This window comes from Tamandua tetradactyla, chromosome 5 (assembly GCF_023851605.1).
Source record: "Tamandua tetradactyla isolate mTamTet1 chromosome 5, mTamTet1.pri, whole genome shotgun sequence".
Taxonomy (NCBI): domain Eukaryota; kingdom Metazoa; phylum Chordata; class Mammalia; order Pilosa; family Myrmecophagidae; genus Tamandua; species Tamandua tetradactyla.
Window position 1 is genome coordinate 109800851 of NC_135331.1, and position 22891 is coordinate 109823741.

At 39.2% G+C, this 22891-nt stretch overlaps 1 long non-coding RNA gene across 1 annotated transcript; it reads left to right on the forward strand.

Annotated features, from left to right (window-relative positions):
* The first annotated feature begins 2850 nt into the window (after positions 1–2850).
* LOC143682687 (uncharacterized) lies at positions 2851–16952 on the forward strand. Its single transcript, XR_013175233.1, has 6 exons — positions 2851–3111; positions 11998–12079; positions 14598–14746; positions 15074–15166; positions 16187–16284; positions 16877–16952. It is a non-coding gene; the product is annotated as an uncharacterized LOC143682687 (long non-coding RNA).
* Positions 16953–22891: the final 5939 nt, after the last annotated feature.

Here is a 22891-nt window from a genome sequence, read left to right on the forward strand (position 1 = left end):
AAGGGTGCTCAATCAATGTTTATAGAAAGAGTGAATAAATGAATAGAATGATGAGTGAATAATCTACCAGCTTGTATGTAGAATTAAGACCCTTAGAATTGCAAATGAAAATACCTAATGTTCGGTGCAACACGTGTGCAATATTATTCACCATGTGCAGCACAGGACAAGGAATGCATTTGATTAATTTCAAACTTACACCCTTGTTTATGAATGGCTTCCCCAGTAGTCTCAAAGAATTTGTCTTGAATGCTTTATTAAAGAACTGTTCCTTGTCACCAGCCAGTGCTTATGCATGTAAATATATATAGGTTGCATACGTTACCTGAAATTGTCAGTGGCTCATTAGGTTGTGCAAATGATGTCAAACTAGAAATCCTTCAATCAACTTCTCTCAATGTTCCAAATCAAATATATGATGCTTTGAAAACTGTTTCTTCCCTTCAGGCATATTAGAACACGTAAATAAAACTATTTTGTCTCTACTTCCAGCTCTGTTTTATGTTCTCCAAAGTGAGAGTTGCTAAAACCTTAAGCTGTCAGCTTTGAGGAGCCTGTGTACACACTCCACATTAGTGGAGTTAAAAGATGACTTTGCTGTAAGAGGTCTGGAATTAGGGATGCAGCAGTGTGCAATTGTTGGCTGCACACTCTTCTAGATGTTTGTTTCACCACATATGCAGGGTCACAGGGTCATTGGTAAAATCTAAAGAAAAGCCAAATGATTTAGAGCTGTATTGTCCAATATGGTAGCCACTAACCACATGGAAGTAATAAGCACTGGAAATGTGCCTAATTTGAACTAAATCATGCTATGGGCATAGCGCATACTGGATTTTGAAAGCTTAGTTTGAAAAGAAAAAGACTGAAAATGTTATTACATGTTTAAATGTTAATATTTGGACATTTGGGTTAAATAAAATATATTATTAAAGTTAATTCCACCTCTTTCACATTTTTAAATATAGCATCAATAAATCTAAGATTGCATATGTAGCTCACATTTCTATTGGACAGTGCTTGTTTAGAGAGGCCACCAGGTCAAGGGACATGAGTTTTAGTCATTTATTTATGTACTCATGCATTCAGGGAATATTTACTGACCTTCTATTATATATCAGCCATTGGGCAAGATGTGCATTTAATGGTGAGCCAAACAGACTCAGTGATATGTGGCTCAAACTTGGCCTCTTAAGACTCAAGTTCTGTTTCCTCTCTTAGCTGCTACTGCAGAAAATTCTATTCCTTGCCATCTTCAGCCTTCATCCAGATTTCTGATGCTCATCTCTCACTCTGTCAGTAAAAAAAAATAATGCCATATTGTGAGGCATCAGGTGATCCATAGCAAAAGTACTTGGGCCCCTGACAGCAGTGTTCATGGATTTTACTTCTAAGTTCAACCTTTATGGAGTCTGGAGTCTAGTCGGGAAACGTAGACATGAATCAAATAATCACACAGTTTAAAAATGTGGATACAAATTCTATTAAGCACTGTGAAGCTAAAGTAGAGGGAAGAATCAAATCAGGTCTGGAGGTAAGCTCTCAGGGATGAAAATAGTGAACCAAGTGCGTGGGAGTTGGGGTTGGAAGAAACCTAAGTAGAGAACAAACCTATTAGGTGAAAGAAGCACTCATTCAAAGGCCTGAGTTGAGGGGTGTATGCCACTCCCTAGAATGGAAAGGAGGCAGCAACAGTGAAAAGACTGCGTACGGGTGGTGGACCTGACTGTAAAAGGTTTTCTAGACCCCTTCCACTCAGCATACCATCTACAGATCATCAGCCTTAGCATAATACAGAAGCTTCTTAGAAATGCAGAATCCCAGGCCCCAGCCTGACCTGATGAATCAAAGTCTCCTTTTTATAAGATCTCCAGAGATTTGCACACACATTAAACATTGAGTGACACATGTAAAATTGATTAAAGGATTTTGTCCTAATGTGTAGAGTGATGGGAAGCCACGACAGGGCCTCCACAGGTTGGTGGAATGATCAAATGTGAAAGATGATCTTGGATGTGGTTTGGAAGAATGGGTGGATAGAGCAGAACTAGAGAGACTGGGGAGGAGACGGCACAGTGAGGTGAGAGCCGCAGTAGCAATGCCTGGGTGGTGAGGGTCTACTCAGAGAGAACTGAGTGGAAGGGAGATACGTTCTGAGGGTAGAATCACTCATGAGGCCTTTTTCGTGAATTGATGTGAAGAGTGAGAAGGATGTCCAGGATAAGTGCCAGGTTTCCAGCTTGCACACCATTCACCAAGCTAGGAAAAACTGGATCAGAACCAAACCTTTGGGGGGAAAATAAATTTGGCTTTGGATATTGAGTTTGAAGAGTTTTTAAAACACCAAAGTGGAAATATGAAGGAGAGAATAATAGTTAAGTAAATAGATATAGATAAATAGAAAGATGATAGGTAGATGAAAGAAAGAAAGATTCTCTCTTTTACTCCCTCTCTTGCCCTATATTTCAGTCTTCTTCTCATTCTTTGCAGCTGACAGACTCTGTCTGAACTCAAGCATTTGAACATATTCTCCTTATGCCTGTATATTCCATTCTTCTACCATTATTCTCCACATCTCCACAAATCTTATTTCCCTGTATCATTTGATCATGAATACACACACACACACACACACACACACATACACAACACACATACATGAGGTCTGAGTTGATTCTGCTCTAGACTGAGCAAGTAAGCTAAAATTTACTCATCTGACAAACAGAGGAGAGATCATCACAAATGCTATTATGGGGGTGTGATGGTTAATTTTAAGTGTCAAAGTTTTGATAGTCAATTGTTTTGTCAAATGCTGGCTTAGTTGTTGCTTGGAGATATTTGTAGATGAGATCAAGGCCTACATTCAGTTGACTTTAAGTAAAATAGACTACACTAAAAAATGTTGGTGAGCCTCATCCAATCAGTTGGAGACCTTGTGTGCAAGGAACGGAGGGTACCAGAGATTTGAAGAAATTCTGTCCCTCATTCGTTCCTGAGTTTCCAGCCTAAGGAATTAAGACTCAAGACTTTAACATCACTTTTACTGGAATTTCCAGCCTGCTAGCCTGCCCCATGGAATCAAAATTCAAACTTTCTATCCACCACTACTAAGTGAGTCAATTCCTTTTAATAAATCTCTCTTTCCATACATGTATATATATATATTTGTTTTTCTGTAGACCCATGACTAATACAGAGGATTAAAAAATTATGCATGTATATTCATTGAAAATATATGAAGTATATTAAATTATGCTTATGTGACTTTGCTTGAGTACAGAATAAAAAGATATTAAATCAAGTCATCATAGGGCCTCAGTGTTTTTATCTGTTGAAAGAGGAAGTTAGATGACATTAGTTTAAGATCCTCCCAGGTCAATCTAGGTTTCAGTCTAAAATATTTTCTTAATTCTGCAAAACAATTCTTTATACCATTTTTGGTTTTACAGTATAGGGATTGTTTCCTGATGCTTTTGTAGAAATGTTCAATAACTTATAGTCTTTTTTCTCTTTAATTGAGGTACAGATTCAGGAATGGAATGACAATACTACCTATGCTATTTAAAAGCAAATTTCAATAATCAAATAATTGTTGAGTGTCTACTGTGTGCTAAGTCCTGGAGATAAAAAAAAAGAGGAATGCTTAACAACTTGATTAGAGAAAAAAGCACTAATGTATAAAAATGATGCTACAAGAATCAAATGACAATAAATACATAGATGTATTGTTGTAAAACATGATTTCTTGGCAAGGTAGACAGAAAGAAGCTTTTTTTGTATGATACAGATGCTAAAAGCATTGAGATCAGAAAAAGGAGCCACCATGTTCAACTACAATAGACTATGGAGATTTCAGTACTTTTGGAAAAATGTGGTAAAATCTAGAATATGGGTAAGATTTTCACATGATGAGATGTGGAGAGGGTGTTCCTGGTGAAGGGAAAGGTGTGTGTGAAGTTGCGGATATGGAAATGTACAATACATGCCTGTAGGATGTGAGAACAGAAGTGTAATTAAAGAGGAAGATCCTTGTAGGGAAATACTGAGGAATCAGGCAAAATTTATGACAGTGGGATGTGTTAATTCCAGGATAAACAATTTGAACTAAGACACCCGAGGTGATTCCCTGTACTTGAAAAAAATGAGATCTAAACTATAAAACTGAAAAACAAAATAAATATAACCTTTAAAAAAATTGAATCCAAGCTATTCTTTGCATTTACTGTGTCTAATTTCCTTTATTCCATTGGATGAAGATAGCAGAAAATTCCCTTCTTGTACTTAAACTAAGAATGTGAGGCCATTAAGGGCACTTAGAATTCAGATGGCTATTTAAATAGGAGAAGAACAGAGATTATAAGATACAAATACCTTCCTGTTGTTTGGATGTGGTACTTCACCATCACCAGGTGTAAGAGGACAGAGCCAGGATGGAATGGGAAATATGTTTGTTGATCAGCTCTAGTGTGGTGGTTCTGCAAGCTTCTCTCATGCAGAGAAAGCCCTGGAGAACAAAGCAAGCATTTCCTTCTGATAGAGAAATCTTTTTTTTTTTTTGCACCAAGAATGAAAGAATATCCTGACCTCTGATGTAGATCCCATATTCCTGTAGCATTATGCACCATTATCCAGCCATGTCACCAGGGAGTATAAAATAGCCTTTTTACATAAGATATTGACAGAAACCGTTGTGAAACTGATGATCCATTTCTCCATGTCTGCCCCACCATCCTCTACCACTACATAGTCTCATAATTATAAAAGTCTATGAAAGTTAAAAAAAAAAAAGATCATGGCGAGTATTCAACATGCGATGATATTGTGACCCATTGATTGTACACCATGTATGGAATGTTTATACATTAAGAATGTTCGTATGTTAAGTTTTATCAATAAAAGAATAGTACAATAAAGAACCCTATGACTAGAAGGATTTTAGTCATAGGGAGTCAGAAGGAGTCTGGCAAGTATAGTCTGCCAACTCTGTTAGAGTTATCTTTAACTTATCTTTTTTTTTATTAATTAAAAAAATTAACTAACAACATTTAGAAATCATTCCATTCTACATATGCAATCAGTAATTCTTAATATCATCACATAGATGTATGATCATCATTTCTTAGTACATTTGCATCGATTTAGAAAAAGAAATAGCAAGACAACAGAAAAAGAAATAAAATGATAATATAGAGAAAAAAATAAAAATAAAAAATACAAAAAACATATTAAAAAAACCCAAAACTATAGCTCAGATGCAGCTTCATTCAGTGTTTTAACATAATTACATTACAATTAGGTAGTATTGTGCTGTTCATTTTTGAGTTTCTGTATCCAGTCCTGTTGTACAGTCTGTATCCCTTCAGCTCCAATTACCCATTATCTTACCCTATTTCTAACTCCTGATGGTCTCTGTTACCAGTGACATATTCCAGGTTTATTCTCTAATGTCGGTTCACATCAGTGGGACCATACAGTATTTGTCCTTTAGTTTTTGGCTAGTCTCACTCAGCATAATGTTCTCTAGGTCCATCCATGTTATTACATGCTTCATAAGTTTACTCTGTCTTAAAGCTGCATAATATTCCATCGTATGTATATACCACAGTTTGTTTAGCCACTCATCTGTTGATGGGCATTTTGGCTGTTTCCATCTCTTTGCAATTGTAAATAATGCTGCTATAAACATTGGTGTGCAAATGTCTGTTTGTGTCTTTGCCCTTAAGCCCTTTGAGTAGATACCTAGCAATGGTATTGCTGGGTCCTATGGCAATTCTATATTCAGCTTTTTGAGGAACCACCAAACTGCCTTCCACAGTGGTTGCACCATTTGACATTCCCACCAACAGTGGATAAGTGTGCCTCTTTCTCCACATCCTCTTCAGCACTTGTCATTTTTTGTTTTGTTGATAATGGCCATTCTGGTGGGTGTAAGATGATATCTCATTGTGGTTTTGATTTGCATTTCTCTAATGGCGAGGGACATTGAGCATCTCTTCATGTGCCTTTTGGCCATTTGTATTTCCTCTTCTGAGAGGTGTCTGTTCAAGTCTTTTTCCCATTTTGTAACTGGGTTGGCTGTCTTTTTGTTGTTGAGTTGAACCATCTCTTTATAAATTCTGGATACTAGACCTTTATCTGATATGTCATTTCCAAATATTGTCTCCCATTGTGAAGGCTGTCTTTCTACTTTCTTGATGAAGTTCTTTGATGCACAAAAGTGTTTAATTTTGAGGAGCTCCCATTTATTTCTTTCTTTCTTCAGTGTTCTTGCTTTAGGTTTAAGGTCCATAAAACCGCCTCCAATTGTAAGATTCATAAGATATCTCCCTACATTTTCCTCTAACTGTTTTATGGTCTTAGACCTAATGTTTAGATCTTTGATCCATTTTGAGTTAACTTTTGTATAGGGTGTGAGATACGGGTCCTCTTTCATTCTTTTGCATATGGATATCCAGTTCTCTAGGCACCATTTATTGAAGAGACTGTTCTGTCCCAGGTGTGCTGGCTTGACTGCCTTATCAAAGATCAAATGTCCATAGATGAGAGGGTCTATATCTGAGCACTCTATTCGATTCCATTGGTTGATATATCTATCTTTATGCCAATACCATGCTGTTTTGACCACTGTGGCTTCATAATATGCCTTAAAGTCCGGCAGCGTGAGACCTCCAGCTTTGTTTTTTTCCCTCAGGATACTTTTAGCAATTCGGGGCACCCTGCCCTTCCAGATAAATTTGCTTATTGGTTTTTCTATTTCTGAAAAATAACTTGTTGGGATTTTGATTGGTATTGCATTTAATCTGTAAATCAATTTAGGTAGAATTGACATCTTAACTATATTTAGTCTTCCAATCCATGAACACGGTATGCCCTTCCATCTATTTAGGTCTTCTGTGATTTCTTTTAACAGTTTTTTGTAGTTTTCTTTGTATAGGTCTTTTGTCTCTTTAGTTAAATTTATTCCTAAGTACTTTATTCTTTTAGTGGCAATTGTAAATGGAATTCGTTTCTTGATTTCCCCCTCAGCTTGTTCATTGCTAGTGTATAGAAACGCTACAGATTTTTGAATGTTGATCTTGTAACCTGCTACTTTGCTGTACTCATTTATTAGCTCTAGTACTTTTGTTGTGGATTTTTCCGGGTTTTCGACGTATAGTATCATATCATCTGCAAACAGTGATAGTTTTACTTCTTTCTTTCCAATTTTGATGCCATGTCTTTCTTTTTCTCATCTAATTGCTCTGGCTAGAACCTCCAACACAATGTTGAATAATAGTGGTGATAATGGAGATCCTTGTCTTGTTCCTGATCTTAGGGGGAAAGTTTTCAATTTTTCCCCATTGAGGATGATATTAGCTGTGGGTTTTTCATATATTCCCTCTATCATTTTAAGGAAGTTCCCTTGTATTCCTATCCTTTGAAGTGTTTTCAACAGGAAAGGATGTTGAATCTTGTCAAATGCCTTCTCTGCATCAATTGAGATGATCATGTGATTTTTCTGCTTTGATTTGTTGATATGGTGTATTACATTAATTGATTTTCTTATGTTGAACCATCCTTGCATACCTGGGATGAATCTTACTTGGTCATGATGTATAATCCTTTTAATGTGTTGCTGGATTCGATTTGCTAGAATTTTGTTGAGGATTTTTGCATCTATATTCATTAGAGAGATTGGTCTGTAGTTTTCTTTTCTTGTAATATCTTTACCTGGTTTTGGTATGAGGGTGACGTTGGCTTCATAGAATGAATTAGGTAGCTTTCCCTCCACTTCGATTTTTTTGAAGAGTTTGAGCAGAGTTGGTACTAATTCTTTCTGGAATGTTTGGTAGAATTCACATGTGAAGCCATCTGGTCCTGGACTTTTCTTTTTGGGAAGCTTTTGAATGACTGATTCAATTTCTTTACTTGTGATTAGTTTGTTGAGGTCATCTATTTCTTCTTAAGTCAAAGTTGGTTGTTCATGCCTTTCTAGGAACTTGTCCATTTCATCTACATTGTTGTATTTATTAACGTAATGTTGTTCATAGTATCTTGTTATTACCTCCTTTATTTCTGTGAGGTCAGTGGTTATGTCTCCTCTTCCATTTCTGATCTTATTTATTTGCTTCATCTCTCTTCTTCTTTTTGTCAGTCTTGCTAAGGGCCCATCAATCTTGTTGATTTTCTCATAGAGCCAACTTCTGGTCTTATTGATTTTCTCTATTGTTTTCATGTTCTCAATTTCATTTATTTCTGCTCTAATCTTTGCTATTTCTTTCCTTTTGCTTGCTTTGGGGTTGGTTTGCTGTTCTTTCTCCAGTTCTTCCAAGTGGACAGTTAATTCTCGAATTTTTGCCCTTTCTTCTTTTCTGATATAGGCATTTAGGGCAATAAATTTCCCTCTTAGCACTGCCTTTGCTGCATCCCATAAGTTTTGATATGTTGTGTTTTCATTTTCATTCACTTCGAGATATTTACTAATTTCTCTTGTAATTTCTTCCTTGACCCACTGGTTGTTTAAGAGTGTGTTGTTGAGCCTCCACGTATTTGTGAATTTTCTGGCACTCTGCCTATTATTGATTTCCAACTTCATTCCTTTATGATCTGAGAAAGTGTTGTGTATGTTTTCAATCTTTTTAAATTTGTTGAGACTTGCTTTGTGACCCAGCATATGGTCTATCTTTGAGAATGATCCATGAGCACTTGAGAAAAAGGTGTATCCTGCTGTTGTGGGATGTAATGTCCTATAAATGTCTGTTAAGTCTAGCTCATTTATTGTAATAGTCAAATTCTCTGTTTCTTTATTGATCCTCTGTATAGCTGTTCTGTTCATTGATGAGAGTGGCGAATTGAAGTCTCCAACTATTATGGTAGATGTGTTTATTTCCCTTTTCAGTGATTGCAGTGTATTCCTCACATATTTTGGGGCATTCTGATTCGGTGTGTAAATATTTATGATTGTTATGTCTTCTTGTTGAATTGTTCCTTTTATTAGTAGATAGTATCCTTCTTTGTCTCTTTTAACTGTTTTACATTTGAAGTCTAATTTGTTGGATATTAGTTTAGCTACTCCTGCTCTTTTCTGGTTGTTATTTGCATGAAATATCTTTTCCCATCCTTTCACTTTCAACCTATGTTTATCTTTGGGTCTAAGATGTGTTTCCTGTAGACAGCATATAGAAGGATCCTGTTTTTTAATCCATTCTGCCAGCCTATGTCTTTTGATTGAGGAATTCAGTCCATTAACATTTAGTGTTATTACTGTTTAGGTAATACTTTCCACTACCATTTTGCCTTCTGTATTATATATATCATATCTGATTTTCCTTCTTTCTACACTCTTCTCCATAACTCTCTCTTCTGTCTTTTCATATCTGACTCTAGCGCTCCCTTTAGTATTTCTTGCAGAGCTGGTCTTTTTGTCACAAATTCTCTCAGTGACTTTTTGTTTGAAAATGTTTTAATTTCTCCCTCATTTTTGAAGGACAATTTTGCTGGATATAGAAGTCTTTGTTGGCAGTTTTTCTCTTTTAGTAATTTAAATATATCATCCCACTGTCTTCTAGCTTCCATGGTTTCTGCTGAGAAATCTACACATAGTCTTATTGGGTTTCCGTTGTATGTGATGAATTGTTTTTCTCTTGCTGCTTTCAAGATCCTCTCTTTCTCTTTGACCTCTGACATTCTAACTAGTAAGTGTCTTGGAGAACACCTATTTGGATCTATTCTCTTTGGGGTGCGCTGCACTTCTTGGATCTGTAATTTTAGGTCTTTCATAATTGTTGGGAAATTTTCAGTGATAATTTCTTCCATTAGTTTTTCTCCTCCTTTTCCCTTCTCTTCTCCTTCTGGGACACCCAGAACACGTATATTTGTGCACTTCATATTATCATTCAATTCCCTGAGCCCCTGCTCAAATTTTTCCATTCTTTTCCCTATAGTTTCTGTTTCTTTTTGGATTTCAGATGTTCCATCCTCCAGTTCACTAATTCTAACCTCTGTCTCTTGAAATCTACCATTGTAGGTTTCCATTGTTTTTTTCTTCTCTTCTACTGTATCTTTCATTTCCATAAGTTCTGTAATTTGTTTTTTCAGACTTTCCATTTCTTCTTTTTGTTCATCCCATGCCTTCTTCATGTCCTCCCTCAATTTATTGATTTGGTTTTTGAGGAGGTTTTCCATTTCTGTTCATATATTCAGAATTAGTTATCTCAGCTCTTGTATCTCATTTGAGCTATTGGTTTGTTCCTTTTACTGGGCCATATCTTCAATTTTCCTGGTGTGATTTGTTATTTTTTGCTGGCGTCTGGGCATTTAATCAGATTTCCCTGAGTGTGGGATCCAGCAGGTTGAAAGACTTTCCTGTGAAGTCTCTGGGCTCTGTTTTTCTTATCCTGCTCAGTATGTGGTGGTTGTCTATTTGTGGGTCCCACCAGCAAAAGATGTTGTGGCTCCTTTAACTTAGGAAGACTCTCACTGCTGTGTGTGTGGTGGAGACAGAGGAAAGGTTGTAGGTTGGTTTTAATGGCTTCAAATCATGAAGTTCTGGGATCTGAATTCCTTGAGAGAGAGATTCCACCTGAGTTGTGTTTCACCCCTCCCGCGGGGAAGGTTCAAGTGGTAGAGAGCCTTGAAAGCAGTCTGTTTCTGTGTTTGGGACAGTTGCAACCTGTGTAATCCCAGCGCTGAGCCCAGAGGCAACCAAGCCTCCATAGAAACAGCCGCAGAAGGCTCTGTTTCACCCCCTTTCTTCTTTTTCAGTTAGCCCAATAGGCAACTTCCGCCTTGATCAGTTTCGCCTGAGTTGAGGACCTGTATTTAGTAGTCAGAAGTTGTTCATTAGTGCCACTATTGGTGTTAGGTTGGACTCAGTCTCTACTACTGTTGGAGACTCTTTCCTTTCCCTCCGGGAAGTCGCCTGTGGGGGAGGGGTGCCAGTCGCTGGCTGCCACGGCTTGGGGAACCACCGATCCGAGGCTCCCAGCCGGCCTGGGAAACCGCGTGTGTGGGAGGGGCGCCGGTCGCCGGCCGCCGCGGCTTGGGGAACCACCGATCCGAGACTCCCAGCCGGCCCGGGAAGCCGTGTGTGTGGGAGGGGTGCCGGCTGCCAAGGCTTGGGGAACTGCTGATCCGAAGCCCCCAGCTGGCCCGGGAAGCCGCCCGTTCAGGAGGGGCACCAGCCGCCAGCCGCCGCTGCTTGGGGAACTCGTCTCTCCGAGTCTCTCAGCCGGACCGGGAAGGCTTTAACTTATCTTTCCTAAAGCAAATTAAACTTAAGAAAGTAACTGTCTATGTTTGGAAAAGAAGTGACTGTAAAAGCTATACGATAATATGCTTTCAGTGATTCATATTACTCACACCTTGGAAGTTTCTGGCTTTGCATAGACTAAAATTTTCCTAAGGTATTTTACTTTTGATTTTTCCACTGCTGTACCAGAGCAGCTCCTTTCTTTCAGCATGTGAGTAAAGCCACTCTCTTAATCTCCATTTTATAATTCACACTGGCAATCATAAAGACCAATTCAATTCAACATACATGCAACAACAGACTGGCTCTCCAACACCAGTCTGGGAGCAAAAGGGAACCCCAAAGGGCATCCTTGTCCTCTAGGAAGTTTAGTCGGAAAGGCAAGACATTATACCCACACTGATAATTGGGAGTACTTGGCACTCTGTGCTTCAGGACAGAGAGAGAGCCCTAAGACTCATGGGTTGTAGAAAATAAGTGGTGGTTGGAATGGTTTAGGAAGGTTTCATGGAAGACCATAGCCTTCAAGAGTAAAGAGTAGGGTATGAACAAACCAAAGGGAGCAAAGATCATGCTCAAGGTAGGTAGTCTGAGATGGCAGTGTGGTGACTGCTGAGGAACTGACGAAGATCCTGGTTTTAAGTTGCTTTTATGGGAGCATCCCCATAAAGTCAATCCATCTGAAAGCAAGCCCCCTTACGCGGCTCTTTTGCTAAAGCCAACGAGACTGTCTCCTTAAGCTGAACTGTCTTTCCTGTTACATCAAGCTCCACCTAGAGTGAAGATGAGTGTGAATGTCTCCTCCAAGAATGAGATCTGATAGCCAAGCAAGACCAACATCCAGGAAAGGTTTGTACCATGACCCTCCTTATCCACATCCACACACCTACCACAAGTCCAGTCCCCTCCAGGGAACACTAGTGAGTCTTAAACTTATCTGGATCTTACAAACTCTTTCCATTTTCTCCAAATGTCTAATCTCTAACCTGCATGTGAGTATATTAATTAAAAAAAAAAAAAGAAAATGAAATCACCCCCCCCACCTTAGTTCTTTTAAAATCCTGCTGTATAGCTTGATGCCAAAAGTTGTTTTTCTCCTGCTGTGCTATTTACTTTTTTCATTCCTTTCCTCTTGTCTATAATATACACCAATTGTAAATTAGAAAGCACATGCAAGTGTGCATACACACACACACACACACACACACACACACACTCACATACACACATACTCATACACACCAAAATTTGGATTCTGCCTTTTCTAATTACAAATCACCACCTGTGGTAAAATTATTGAAAAACAGATGAGCTTTTCATTCCAGCAATAGCCTTAAAACAAGCAGCAGTTCCAACTGCCAGTGTGATGTATAGACACCACGGAGGGCAGATGAGGGATTAATTAGGTCTGTCCTTGCACATTGCCAGGGGAGCACTTCTGTAGAGGTGATTGAAAACTAGAAAGAGTGGCATTAGTCTTCATTGTTGGTTAAAGGCAACAAAAATAAAGATGCAATTGAGTTGACAAAGCTTCAAGGTATGTGGCTGAGTCATTTGGAGGTGTCAAAACGATCAAACTATAATTAATTAGCTAAAGTGCTATATTTAATCCCTCAACTTTAATGAAGAATTCTGCATCCAAGAACAAATAGAAAAGGAGATACCATTGGTTTCTGATATTTGTTAGGCTTGAAGGGAGGGGGTTACGGGAGAACTGAAGATTTTCTTGGGCTGTAATGATCATAACTCCCTGCTTTTAATCTTATTGTCATTTCCCTTTCTGTTATAGAATAGTGGTGCTGTTCTCTGCATTTCTATGAGGAGAGCAATTATAGACATGCAATCTTCTTTGCCGGACTATGAATTATTTTTCATAGGAGGCTTAGAAGATTGACTATGGGATCCTTAGCTTTTGACCACTTGCATATTCCTTGTAAGATCTTCTACCAAGTAGTGAGTCCTAACTTGGTTGTTCAGGAATCTAACTTTGGGACATAAACTCATGAGTAATCTCTAATTATAACCAGGAAACAGCAGTTGATTACCTACTATGTGTAGGATATTACTTCCTTATCACCAAAAATGTCTACACATAGAACAAGCACATGACGCAAAATATTGCCCAGGAAGATGTTGACCTAATTTTTTCCCTGTTGTCTGTAATTTTTTTTGCCCACATTATTATTTTCTAAATTAGTTTCTGAGCCCCAAGGGAGCAAGAAACAGGTCTGTGTTGTTCTCTTTGTATGGGATCTAACTCAGGCACTTAATGGTTCCTTGATGAGGCTCATGATTCAACCAGTTCTAAGCAAAGGCAAACTGAAATGTATTAATATTTAGCATTTTAATGTATCAACTATAAATTAGCAGATTGCCTCCCTACTCTTAAGTGTAATTTGTGCTTATTAGCTCTAATTTAGTATTGGTTACCTACTTTTGAATTTGTAAAGTGCTTTGTTTTCTGTATTATAAATTATTACTCAGAACAATAATTTAGGAAAATAACCAACCTATTATAAATATATAAATTCTTTATATAAATATAAAGAATATCTTGTCTACTGACAAGATAATCTGCATTCAAAAGGCTGTTTTTTAACTTTGTCTAGCAAGGTATTAAAATATGCAGAAAACTCCATAGAATGAGAAATGTTTCAAGTCACCTAACATAGATCTTCGTAAAAATAGTGTTTCTTCTATCTTTAAGGATCTATATTAAAATTTTTATTTTAGTAATTTTTTAAATACAAATCACTATTAAAAAGTGAGGAATTAAACCACATTGATCATTATGCCTGAGACAAGTTTTAGCTCAAATGTATTAATTAGTTCATTAAGTAGTTTAGATTTTTATTCTCTATAAATATCTTTTTGCCTGGAGTAATAACATAAAGTCGCATAATGAGAAAGGACTCCTATTCTTTCTCTTTTAACAAGTAAAATATGGAATTATGCATTTTATATTTGAGAATTGGAAATTTTCTCTTGGAAAAGAGAGATTGCCAGAGAAATACAGTTTGTCCTTACCATCAAAGAAAGAATGTTTCAAATTGAAAATGTTTCCAAAAAGAAACCATTGGGAACTTAATAAACACTCTTTCCACTTTGGCACTCTTCTTTCCCATCTGCACACTAATTTTGCTCTGCTCTTCAAGATTTTTTAAGCATGTCTTGTCTATGTCACAAGATTTTCTATTCACTTGTTGCTTTAACGTTAGCACTTGGACTGCTCATTTCCATGTAACTGTTATCTGCCTTGAATATTATGTCCCTTAGGGGCTGGGATTGTGTTTGTTAAAAAAAGGAAAATGTCAGCTGGGAAATGTCACAAAATAAGCATCAGGTACAACTAAGTGTTTTGTTGTAGCACAAAACCAGGAACCAGGCTCTGCAAGAGCCTCCAGGAACGTTTGTGAAAACAGGACTGAGCAGTAACCAGGAAGGAAGCTGCAAGCCTCCAGGAACGTTATGCGGAAACAGAAGGATCTGGGATACTAAGGCTCCGAAGTTTCAGAAGTAAGTTTGATTAGTCTAAGGCCATAGGACTCAGCCAAGTAGACTCTGGATCTGAGCGCTGACTGGGGGCTGATACTAGGTATTCATAGAAAGAATGGCTGCTAGGGTCTTGCTAATATGGTGCCTGGCTGCCTTGGAGGGAGGTGGTTGGCTGCTTGTTGGTGGCCAGAACCAGGAAGGGTAGCGAAAGCTGAGTTACAGTATGTTGTTGTTGTTGGTGGTGGGGTGCTTGGTGCCAGGAGCTTGCTTGCTACATCACCCCCTTTGATGCTTGCTCACACTAGTGAACAACTGCATCACTTATATCTCATTTTCCTGTTGTGTTAGGTACTGGTATTTGCACACCACCAGGACCTGGGCCGTTGTTTTCTTTTCTACCAGAGCCTCTCTGGAGAGCCGCAAAACCACCTAGCAGGAGCGGTAAGAGGCAGGGCACAAGGAGGCATATGCCTAGCAGGCCCAGGGCACTGGTGATCAGGGTTTTGAATCCCCCAAAGGCAGAAAACCAGCCCCGTATAGGTTACCTCGCTCCAACATTTCCACGTCTGTACAGGCACATGGGCTAGTTCCCTCATCTGATTGGTTAGTTCCCTGATGACTTTGCCTTGTTGGTCTATTTGGAGGCATGGTTAGTCCAATTAAATTTTCCACTAATCCCTCATCTGCTAGGAGATAATCTAGAGCCTGCTTATTTTGATAGATTGCAGCTCGGATTTTGTCTTGGTTACCAGCTAGGGAGTTTAGGGTTCCTGTTGGTTATTAACTCCAACATGGCTTGAAGACAGATGATGTGGTTAAGCATATAATGGGGGTTCTATATCCCCAGGACCCATCTTCTGCCCAGGTTGCAGGTCCATAATACTGGATTATTTGTTCTGGGGGCTACTCATTATCCTTAAAATCCCCAGTAGTTATTCTTGCACTTACACATCTCTTCTGTCTGGGTTCACTTGCATAGGGCATCCTAGCTGTCCTCCCCATGCCAGAAGAGCTGGGAAAGGCTGGTCTGATGGTTCCTAATGAGCATGACCCAGTCCACCTGGTGGGTAACTGCCCACAGGCTGTCTCCCTACATATCCAGTAGAGCCCTGCGGGGGCCAGCCGGGGTCCAGGGATGCTCACATCTTCCCCATATTGGGCCAGAGGGAAAGCACAGGGAAAGGGAATGATAGGCTGCCATGTTTGTTCCCTTTCCAGGTAGTTTTCTGGGTAGTTTTTTGTGTTGTATGCCTGCTATCTTAAACATGGAGCTCACCGACTGGTATGGTGAATGATAAGACCCATCGCACCACACAGTGTTTCCCTACCATAGCAGTGACTAGGCTCCGCTGGCTGCCCTGAGGCTCGGGGAATTCAGGGAGAGTGATGCTTAGGTTTGCGGGCACTCCCCATTCCTGGGCTTTCCGCGGCCACTGATCTCCTATTCCTGTTCCTCCACAGACATAATATAAGGTGACACTGACAGAGGAAGCTATCTGCTCAGCCAGCTGTACAAGCAGGTTCTGGGTGGATCTGGGCAGGTCTGACTCTTGTTTGAAGTAAGTGGAGTAAGGCGCCCTGTTTAGAACCGGTTGGCGGGCCCGTGTTTCCTGGTGTAGCAGGATGGGACCCTGTGCCATTCATCGGCATGTTGGTCCCCACTCTCAGTTAGGGAATCCCCCGGTGGGGGAGGGGGTGCGGGTAGCCTGCTTGCTGCCAGGAGCTTGCTTGCTACATTGTGAACATTTCACACACCATGTACTCCAATTCAGTGGCCTCCTTTGCTCATGTAACAGAAACAATTTCATGGGGCCACATGTAAGCCTGTGCATTTAATGATGATAATGGTGGCAAAGGCTCCTTTAGCTGTAGAATGCAGCTAACCCATAAACCAAATACTTAATGGAGTCAACGGGTGATAGTGGATAGAATGCACAGGACAGAAAATTCACCCAACTTGCCTATTTTCCACATCTATGTTCTACCAAAACGATACACTAGACACTGAACTGCCATTTAAATAAATAAACCTTGTTGTTAATGACATCTTATGCTTAAATGCCACTTTATACTTTTCAAAGTGCTTTCATAGACAATCTCATCTGAGGCTTAAAACAACTGTATAATAATTGAAATTATTCTGTTTTACAGGATCTTCAACAACCCACACAATTTCTCTAGCTGCCGCTATCAATCTGGGGTACAGGGCTCCACCTCCTATCCATCGCTATTGAAATGAAGTTTGGGATTAAACATCTCGCCTTCTTTAAATCCCAAATGCAATTCCTTTTATAGCTGTTGATAAAGCTATTATTAGAGGTGAGAATAATTTTGTGAAGTCTGAAGGTGATTACAATGCTCTTTTTAATTTTTTTGGAAAGAATTGAGCCTTGGTTATAATATACTCTGTGCGAGCTTGAAAATGCCATGTAAGCCTTCTTTTCCCTGCATAGGCAGAGCTGCAAACATTCTTTGGGGACCCCTTTGTAGGCTTAACATTGCTACCTTGGTTTCAAAAGAGGACTTGTGCTCTTCCTCAGTAGTAAGCTGTAAAGTGTATTTATTACCACCAGTGGTGTTTGGGGTGGGGAGGGGGTGGGGAAATGGATATTTCTAGATTACTCAGGGGGAGCAAAGGAAGGGTTTTGGAGGGAAGTGGCTGATCAATTAGCCTAGTTCTAAATAAAGCTCCTACACAAGGCAAGCCATGGGCATTGCCCTATAGTTAATGCCGAAATGACTGACATTCTCTTGCAAGGTGTAAGTTCTTGGCAGGCAACAGGGAAGGAAGGAAGCTTCTAAGGACCTTTCAACAAATGCCTAGAAAATATGTGAACCTGGCCTGATCTTTCTCATCTTCTCCATTCCCTCTTCCTACCATCCTAATTCTACGTGCATTTTCTCAGACCACTAGCAGAGGCAAATGAGGAGTCTGAAGGCTAAATCTCAACTGAGTCTGTTTCTTAAGAAAAATGTGAGCTCATAAGGACAACTGTGAGTGTAACCATTTCACTGCATAGCACACAAGCAGAGAAAAATGTCAGTAGCAAATTTCTAGAGCTGACATGTAACAACATACACCTGAGGAAGCTTGGGCAAGCTGCCAAGCTGTGTTAATGGCATTAACTGGTGATCAAGGACCTATGCAAGATCCTTGTTGCAATTATAAGCTGAAATATGGTCCAGAACAGTGTGGACACTTGGGAAGTGAGGGAGGGAGTGCCAGACAGCTCTTGAGTCCAGTTTAACCAGTGTCATGCACAGATGGTATGGCCGGGCCACTTGCCATCTTGTTTTTTTTCCCTCCTGAGTTACGGAGGCTGTTGTGCAACAATTTTCTTTGCATACGTACAGAACTTTTCTGTTATTATCCTGACATATTCATAATAAAGTTTAACTGCCAGTCAATTTTAGAACACTGAAGCCATTTATTGTCTTTGAATTCTGAAAGGTACGCAGTGTGAGGCAGACCTCCTTTATGTTTCAGGTTTCCTCCTTTACTGTTCCACGCCAGTTGTGCTGTGACTCTGAGTTTTTGATTCATTGTGGTGGTGGAGCTTTGTGGCTGGATTTCTGCTACACCCATTTCCCCCCACTGGTTTTCTTGGTAATTACCATGTGATTTTTGTTGTGTTTTAATCAACCATGGGGTTGTATATTGCTGTTGTGCCTTCCATCTGGAAGTCATCAAAGATCAATGGACACAGAATCTCAAAAACTGTCAAATAAAAACAAATCCCAATCATCCAGCTCCTGTTTCCAAATCCCAGGGTTCTGCTAAAGCCCAGCATATTTAGCCACAGCCCTATACAGGGCTTGAAGAGACAGAGAGGAAACAACAGCTACAGGTAACTTGAAAACAGGTTAAACATAACACAACTCCCAGCCCCTGTCCTCTCTGGGAAAATGCCAACAACTTATCTTCCACTAGTTATATTTTCTCAGATGGCTTAGGGAGGGAGTGGAGCCTCTAGATCAATGGTTCTCAACTGGAGAGGATTTTGTCCCTCAGGGGACATTTGGCAAGGACTAGAGACATCAATTGTCACAACTGGGAAGGGGGTATTACTGACAACTAGAGTGCAGAGGCCAGGGATGCTGCTAAACATGCCATGATGCTCAGGACAATTTCCACAATAAAGAACTGTCCAACCCAAATTTTCAATAGTGCCAAGGTTGAGAAACACTGCTCTAGATAAATAGATATGAAAATAAGAATTTAAGCTGCCAAGAAATAGGTTCATTTTTCTTTCATGAGTCTTTCTCCTTTATGCATGAAATGCCAATTGATGAGTCATTGCAGTTAGAAATTTGAGTGTTTATTTTAGGGAGAAATATGAGATGATGGGCAGAAGATAGGCAAATAAGCTGGGTCCAGAAAAGAGCTGAGCATGAGCTGTAAAGCCTTCCAATCACCACTCAGAGCTCAGAGTCGACTTTTTTGTCTTCATAGTCATCTATTTTTTAAAAAAATTGTTTTGGAAATACTTTCAGTTTCTTTCTTTGCCCTAATTAAAAATTTGCCCAAGTATATTCAAAGCATGTTTTTTTTCCTTATCAGTCTTTGCAATTCCTCGAATTAAGGAGGATAAGCAATCTCATTCAGAAATAAGCTTTGATGATAAAGAGCTAGCACCACAAGTAGTTCAGGTTTCCTGATTGCGTGGCTCTGATAAAAAATCCAAAATTTAGGAGCCTTGAGTGAGTGAATAAGCAGTTACTGATGCTTTAATGGTACTTGAGAGTAAAAAGAATAATATTAGTAAAATTTGTACTATTTACTGAGAACTTACTATGTACCAGGCACTGTACAAGGCTCCTTATTTATCCTTATTAAAGTCACACTACACTTCTAGGTAGAAATTATCACTGCTGTTATGGGTGAAAAACCCTAGGTTAAGGTAGGGTAGGTCCCCTGTGGAAGGACAGGAAGCAAAGAGGCACTGTGTCTGAATTTGAGCTCTACTCAGATCCCCAAGCCTGCCTGTGGGTCAGAGAACTTGGATGCACCCTCTCTAGAGCATGAAGAGGCAGCACTGCTTGTCCATCCCAGAGTAAAACTCTTTGTATATGAGGGCTTGGAGAAAAGACTCACAGACCTAATGTGGGGCTACAGAGATTTTTTTTCTTTAAACCTTTTGTTTTACTGGTGAGGTATAGAGGTCCAGGGAGGAGAGAGGTGAGGAGTATTATGCCTCACCCTCAGATCCTTTGTCTCCCTATCTGGACCACCAATTAATACTTGGCAGCTTGTAAACAAGTCAGTGTCAAAACAGCACCTCTCCCAGTCCACCAAGGAGGCAGGAAAAAACAGCCAGATCCTTTTGCTCTAGTCCCTGATTTGCATTTCAGGGAAATGGGGCCTTTTCTCTGGAATTCCCTTGCTCTTCCTCTGCTTAGACAAAGCCAGGTTTACTTACCTTTAGGCCACGGCACAAAGCAGTTAATTTAGTATGAGGAGCACACACTTTGCAGACTTTTTTTTTCTTCCTTGGATCCTCTCAAATTGGCTCCTTAAAACTCACTGAGTGCTAAATCATAATACCAGTGGGTAAGGATTAATTGTGATGTTTATTTTGGTACATTTGCCTAAGGATCTGATGTGTGTTTTCACAAATCTAACAGTTTTACCTAGGATACCAGATATGGCTCAGTCCCTATTAGCCAGGATTGGATTTGAACCGGTGACCTCGAGGTGAGAGGCCCTGCATCACATTACTGGTGCCCCAGGCCACGGAGTTGGGGAGTTTACTTGCTGGATGCTTCTTTAATGTAATCGCCAACAGCAAGATCAGCAGTGGGAATTCTCCCCTGTACGCGGATCCTAAGGTCTTAGAATTTCAGCATTTGAGAGCCCTTCCTGTTCTTGCCTTGGAGTTTGGATCTATGAACTAGCAACATTGCTAGAGAAACTGTGGAGGGATAAATGATAATGTATATTCAGCACTGTTCTCCTGAAGAAGTAGGATACCAGGTTATAATCATCTGCTTTCCTGTTGGGCTGGTTGATGGCTCAAGTCACCAATGCCCACGTTAAAGGAAATATTTGAGAGCATTAATGATTTGCCGGTACCAAGAGATGCAATGAATAGTTTAAAAATACTGCCCCTCAATGGGAGAAAATGTATTTCTATTAAGGGACCAGAATTGTGCTACGCTTGTTGGAATTTTTTGCTTGTGCACAGGAATTTAGCTCGAGGTCTATGTCTGTCACTAAAATTGACAACTGCCTATGGCTCTGCACAATTGAAACGTAGATCTTAAATTTCACATCATTATCCAAATAAAATGTATCTGCCAAGGGGGACTGGTATTACACAGTTAGAGAACTGTGATACCAGTTGTCTAATTAACATATTGAGAGGAATATAAGAATTTCTCACCTGTTTTCCAGAGGGAGGCTGGCTGGGAAGCTCCCATTAAATGGACTAATTGATCAGGCTCCCTGCACTCAGTTCAGAGATGCCCAACAACTTGTCTGGTCTGTGGAAGCAGGGTTTTCCCTTGCTGTTTCATATAAGTAATGCAAGAAAAAGGGACAGGAAACAAACCAAATATTTGTTTAATCTTTTCTTCCAAAGAGGGGAGAGAGGAAAATACTAACCTTGTATTACCTGCTCATGGCTTCAGATTTATTTTGCAATTACTCAGAAGAAAGTTCACCACCCAGCTTTCTCTTCTCAAAGCCATTTTGACAAAGAATCGACACCCTGATAACCCTGACTTTCAAATATTCATGAAAAATGCTGGAGCCATGGAACACTAAAAGTAAATGCCTAATTTAATAAAACAAAAAATAATTGGGGTTGTATGTTCCCAGTAATTAGCATATATGTTGTGTCTACTTTTTGCTCTGCATTAAATCATTTGTCTTTTTCTTGGTTTAGGGCTCAATTCCAAACTCTGATGGGCAAGTTAATAACCAAAGGCCAGATTTCAGTTTCAGTGAGTTACAGAACTGCTGATATATTTATTATTTTCAAGCTAGAAATAACCTTAGTGTTCAATATTGGTACAGCTTTTTATCTCCCAGATCAGAAAACTGGGGGCCAGGACTTTAAATGACTTATTACCTAATGAGTTAATGCTATTTATAATGAGCTTTAAGATCTAAAGATTGGCAAATAAATGTTGTAATTGTTCCCAAAGAATCTGAGATTAATTCTGCCTTAGTTTAGCTTTGCAGAGGGTGTTTAAAAGTATCATCCCATGATAATTTTATCAGCCTACAATTTAGGGTTGCTGGTATATCTACAGATTTTCATTCAAAGTAATCTAATGCCATTCTTGCAATGGTGGTTAAACTTATGCTCCCCATCGCATTTCTTTTGTACTAGCATGATATAGTTTAGCTCTTGCTCCTTTGCATGGTGGTGTATTCACCCATGGTTTAGAAATATAGGTTACAAATTCCAATCTGGCTTTTTGGTTAACTCACTGTGAAGCAACTCACTCCACCTCTTTCTGCTTCTGCTTCTGCTTCTTGGCAGGAAATGGAATTTCTCATTTCTCTGAGTTGTGCTGAGTAGAGATGAACAAATTGTCCTTCTATATTAGCTACAATGACTTCAGAGAAAAAGGCAAACGGAGACAAATAATATTTTGGATCAGTCTATCCCTTCTGAATCTCAACTTCCTTATCTGAAAAATGAAAATAACACCACCATTGTCTCAAGTTAAATTATTAAGATTGGATGAGAAGATATATTTAGACACTTGACACATTGACTGGCACTTAGGGATACTTTAGTATCCTTCTTGCCTTAACAATCACCTCTTCATTATTTGGGTTGCTATAAAGTACATTAAATAATATCAATGTCTTTAAATGTAACACTTTTCACAGTATATCTTGTATTGCAGTTAGGGGTTAATCCCTTAAAATCCTAACCAGATTGTAAATTCCCAAGGGGAACTAGAATTCCACTTCAGATGCATTTGTTTCCTTACAATATCGAACACAATGCCATATTCTTATCTATGTTCAATACAGTAGTTCTTTATTTACCAATGAATGGAAAAATAGATTTAGGCTTATTGGACAATAGTTCTTCTAGGTGGTAATATTATAGATGAAGAATGAACTGCATGGCTCCCCTTTTGGATTATATTAACTACAACAGTGTATAGATTTTTCTTTGTATTAGTATCAACAACTGATGAAAA